At 35.9% G+C, this 5,308-nt stretch overlaps 1 pseudogene; it reads right to left on the bottom strand.

Annotated features, from left to right (window-relative positions):
• Positions 1 to 2,517: 2,517 nt before the first annotated feature.
• LOC145666172 (cytochrome c oxidase subunit 2 pseudogene) lies at positions 2,518 to 3,222 on the bottom strand (annotated as a pseudogene).
• Positions 3,223 to 5,308: the final 2,086 nt, after the last annotated feature.

Raw genomic sequence — 5,308 nt, 5'->3', positions numbered from 1 at the left:
TATTCCTTAAATAATACTCCCTGAGAGTACTCTCTTTTTTACCTCGAAAAGGTAATGTAATATTTATACTAAGGGGGTTATGGTTATTTATTAAGAGATGTTAACGGTCTAATCCGCTAAAGATAAAAGTTAGCAGCTTCTTCTTGATTAATTCACATCTCCTTAGTTGGGGCAGGAAATCCCAATAATATCATTAACAGTGAAATGCCTCTTTTTGGCTTCAACTAACAAGCAGGGGTCGAGGGACCAAAGGTCAGGTCGAAACTGAGTGCAATTGTTTGCTTCCTACTTATGAGATAAGTTGATAGCAACACCTTTTGGATGCAAACCAAATATTATACTTAACTATTATCCCATTTTATTAGTCAGCTCATGTTAGGGACCCTTGATTTCATTCATGATAAAGGCCTATTAGGAGGATTACTAAGAATGTTAATCTAACTAAGGACCAGGATAGTGTATTAGTGTTGTTGATAGTAATTGTTATTGGTAGTAGAAGGGCAATTTCTACGTCGAAGATGAGGAAAATTACAGCAATTAGAAAGAATCGTAGGGAAAAGGGAATTCGAGCCGATGATTTAGGATCAAATCCACATTCAAATGGAGAATTTTTTTCTCGGTCATTAATAACTTTTTTGGAAAGAAGAGTTGAAATGGTTATAACAATTAAGCAAATAATCATAGTTAGTAGGCCGGTCGTTAAGACTGTATTAATTGCCTATTTCATTTAATGATCCTTTTGATTGGAAGTCAAATATACTATATATATTAAATAGGCTTAACCTCCTCATCAATAAATAGAAATGTAAAGGAATAATCATACTACATCTACAAAATGTCAATATCAAGCAGCAGCTTCGAATCCAAAATGATGGGTAGGAGAAAAATGTGATAAAAGGTGGCGAAATAAACAAGTGGCTAGAAATGTGGAACCAATAATAACGTGAAGGCCATGGAAGCCTGTTGCTATGAAAAATGTTGATCCATATACAGCATCTGCGATGGTGAATGGTGCTTCATAGTATTCATATGCTTGTAGAGCAGTAAAATATAAACCTAGAAGGATTGTGAGTAGTAGGCCTTGCGTGGCTTGAGTGTGATTGCCCTCTATTAGTCTGTGATGAGCTCATGTTACAGTAACTCCTGAGGCTAGTAGAATTGCAGTATTAAGAAGAGGGATGTGTATTGGGTTGAATGGTACAATTCCTGCTGGAGGTCAGAAAGATCCAATTTCTACTGTTGGTGCTAGTCTACTATGGAAGAAGGCCCAGAAAAATGAAACAAAAAAAGAATACTTCAGAGATAATAAATAAGATTATACCTCATCGAAGACCTAATGTAACTTGTATAGTGTGTAATCCTTGGTATGTTCCTTCTCGGGTTACATCTCGTCATCATTGAATTATAGTTAATAATGTGATTAGTATACCTAGGAAGAATAAGGAGGGATCATATTGATGGAATCATTTAGTGAGTCCTGTAGTTGTAATTAAGGCACCTAAGGCCCCAGTAAGTGGTCAAGGACTTTGATCAACAAGGTGGTAAGGGTGATTTTGTGGTGCTGACATAAGTAACTTCTCTTGAATATAATGTAACTAGGACTGCAAATACATATGATTGAATTACTGCGACGGCAGATTCTAATATTAGGAGGGCAATTTGTCCAATTATTAATAATGAGAGTATGGAGAGAGATAAAGAAGGGCCCGTATTGCCTAATAAGGTTAAGAGGAGATGACCCGCAATTATGTTTGCTATTAGTCGGACAGCTAGGGTTCCAGGTCGAATGATGTTGCTAATTATTTCAATGCACACTATGAATGGCATGAGAGGGGCGGGGGTCCCCGAGGGAACGAGATGGGCGAATATGTGTTGAGTGTGATTAATTCAGCCATAGATTATGAAGCTTATTCAAAGAGGGAGGGCGAGAGTTAGTGTGAAAGTTAGGTGACTAGAGCTGGTAAATACATAAGGGAATAGGCCTATAAAGTTGTTAAATAAGATGAAGGAGAATAGGGAAATAAATAGGAAGGTTCTTCCTTGATAGCTAGTGGGACCAAGAATAGTTTTGAATTCCTTATGAAGAGTTAAGGTAATTTTATTTCATAAAATGTTTGGCCGTCCTGGTAAGAATCAGAATGGAATTGGGATAATTAGAAGTCCAATTACTGTTCTGAGTCAGTTAAATGATATATTTATAATTGAAGTAGAGGGATCAAAGGTCGAAAAAAGGTTTGTTATCACTTTCAGTTTATAGTTGTTTTCTTAATATTAGTATCACTTAAGGAAGGATCAGGCGTATTTGGATTAAAGTATATAATAGATGCAAATAGGAGGTAGCATATAGAAAATATAATAAATAGAATGAGTCATTTTAGGGGGGATATTTGTGGAATAGAAAAATACTATTAAGTAGTAATTTAAGCTTGACATGCTTACGTTATAATTTAACTAATTTTTCCATTGGAAGTAATTGTTATTTTACTATCTTTTGGTTTAAGAGACCATTGCTTACTTTCAGCCACCCAATGAAAGTTCTTGTATTATTTTTGTTATTCATTTAATGAATACTGAGTGAGGGCAGGCCTCAACAACAATTGGCATGAAGCTGTGATTTGCACCACAGATTTCTGAACATTGACCGAAGAATAGACCTGTACGGGTAATGTTAGCTGCTACTTGATTTAAACGTCCTGGAGTAGCATCTGCTTTAATACCAAAGGCGGGTATAGCCCATGAGTGAAGAACATCGGCGGCGGTAATTAGGATACGAATATCAATATTAATCGGCAATACGATACGATTGTCCACATCTAGAAGGCGAAATGAACTAGGATTTATTTCATTAATAGGGATTATGTAAGAATCAAATTCTGTTAAGGAGAAGTCGGAATATTCATAACTTCAGTATCATTGATGCCCAATTGTTTTAAGAGTGATTGCTGGTTGATGAATTTCATCTAGTAAATATAGGAGTCGTAAGGAGGCAAGGGCAATGAAGATTAATGTAATGGCGGGCAGGATTGTTCAAATAGTTTCTAAGGTTTGTCCTTCTAACAAGTTGCGGTTAATGTATGTGTTTGGTAGAAGGGAGGCTAGTAGATAACCTACAAGAACTGTAATTATGGTTACAATGAGTATTGTATGGTCATGGAAAAATGTTATTTGTTCTATTACAGGGGATGCTGCATCTTGAAGACCTAGCTGATTTCAAATGGCCATTTCTAAGGAAGATGGTTATTCTTATATTTGGGGCTTAGACCCAATGCACTTATCTGCCACCTTAGAAGTTTGTTAGTAAGGGAAGTTCTGCGTAACTATGTTCTGCAGGTGGTAGGTTCTGAAATCATTCTAGAGACGTTGTTTGTTGATCTGAAAAGATTACCGGCCGAGCTCTTGCGAAGGCTTCTCATATAATAATTACAAGTACTAAGACGGCGATGAAAGAGAGGAATGAGCCAATACTTGATACTATATTTCATGTAGTGTAGGCATCTGGATAATCTGAGTATCGACGAGGTATTCCTCTTAGACCTAAAAAATGTTGAGGGAAGAATGTAATATTTACTCCTATAAATATCACTAAGAATTGAATTTTTAATCATGTAGGGTTTATTGTTGTTCCTCTAAATAAAGGGAACCAATGAATAAGTCCTGCTATGATAGCGAATACAGCACCTATAGATAGTACATAGTGGAAGTGTGCTACTACATAATAAGTGTCGTGGAGAACAATATCTAAAGATGAGTTTGCTAGTACAACTCCTGTGAGACCTCCTACAGTAAATAAGAAAATGAAACCTAGAGTTCATAGAATTGAAGGTGAATAAGTTATTTGTGCTCCGTGAAGTGTGGCAATTCATCTAAATACTTTGATTCCTGTGGGAACAGCAATGATTATTGTAGCTGCGGTAAAGTAAGCGCGAGTGTCAACGTCTATACCGACAGTGAATATATGATGAGCTCAGACAATAAATCCTAAGAATCCAATTGCTAGTATTGCATAAATTATCCCTAAAACACCAAAAGTTTCCTTTTTACCACTTTCTTGGGTTACAATATGTGAAATTATACCGAATCCTGGGAGAATTAAAATGTAAACTTCAGGATGACCGAAGAATCAGAATAAGTGTTGGTATAGGATTGGATCTCCTCCTCCCGAAGGGTCAAAGAAGGAGGTATTAAGATTTCGGTCAGTTAAGAGTATTGTAATAGCTCCTGCTAATACGGGAAGAGATAAAAGAAGTAATACAGCAGTAATTACTACAGATCAAACAAATAATGGTATTCGTTCTAAGGTTATTCCAGGAGTTCGCATGTTAATTACAGTTGTAATAAAATTTACTGCTCCAAGAATTGAGGATACACCAGCTAGATGCAGGGAGAAAATAGAAAGATCGACAGATGCTCCAGCGTGAGCAATGGCTCTAGAAAGAGGAAGATATACAGTTCATCCAGTTCCTGCACCACTCTCTACAATTCTTCCTGTTAATAGCAGAGTTAGTGAAGGTGGAAGTAATCAGAATCTTATGTTGTTTAGGCGTGGGAATGCTATATCAGGCGCTCCTAGCATTAAAGGCACTAGTCAATTACCAAAGCCTCCAATTATAATTGGCATAACTATGAAGAAAATTATAATGAAAGCATGGGCGGTAACAATTACATTATAAATTTGATCATCGCCAATTAAACTGCCGGGTCGACCGAGTTCTGCTCGAATAAGAAGACTTAGGGATGTTCCTACTATTCCTGCCCAAGCCCCAAAAATCAAGTATATTGTACCAATGTCTTTATGGTTTGTAGAAAATAATCATCGTTGCAAGTGTGATTAAATAGGGTGGCCGAAGTATTAAGGTGGTAGATTGTAAATCTATTTATGGTTAATAAACCCCCTATTAGGTTTTATAGTCAATATTTATGATGTCGGACTGCAATTCCGGAGTAGTAGTTAATATACTAAGACCTAAAAGATCGCCTTTTATTTATAGCTTTGAAGGCCATTAGTTTTTTTTAACTTAAAGTCTTGTTTAAAGGATGTTGACAGTTAGAGGTAAAATAATTATTCCTCTTAATGAAGTAATAATGAATATTGATCTAATTGATGTTTCTTGATTTTTTTTCATTAAAGATGTTCATGTTTGGTTATGATGGTTGATAATGAAGGCAGCATAAGCAATTCGTATGTAGTAGAAAAGAGTAATTAGTGCTGTTATTACTATTAGGGTGAGAATAATAAATGATATTTGTTCAGCAGTTTTTATAATGATAATTCATTTAGGTAAAAATCCTAAGAATGGTGGAAGGCTCC

Source organism: Thermobia domestica, chromosome 12 (genome assembly GCF_964235325.1).
Source record: "Thermobia domestica chromosome 12, izTheDome1.hap1.1, whole genome shotgun sequence".
Lineage (NCBI taxonomy): Eukaryota > Metazoa > Arthropoda > Insecta > Zygentoma > Lepismatidae > Thermobia > Thermobia domestica.
This window is presented reverse-complemented; position numbering and strand designations above follow the sequence as displayed.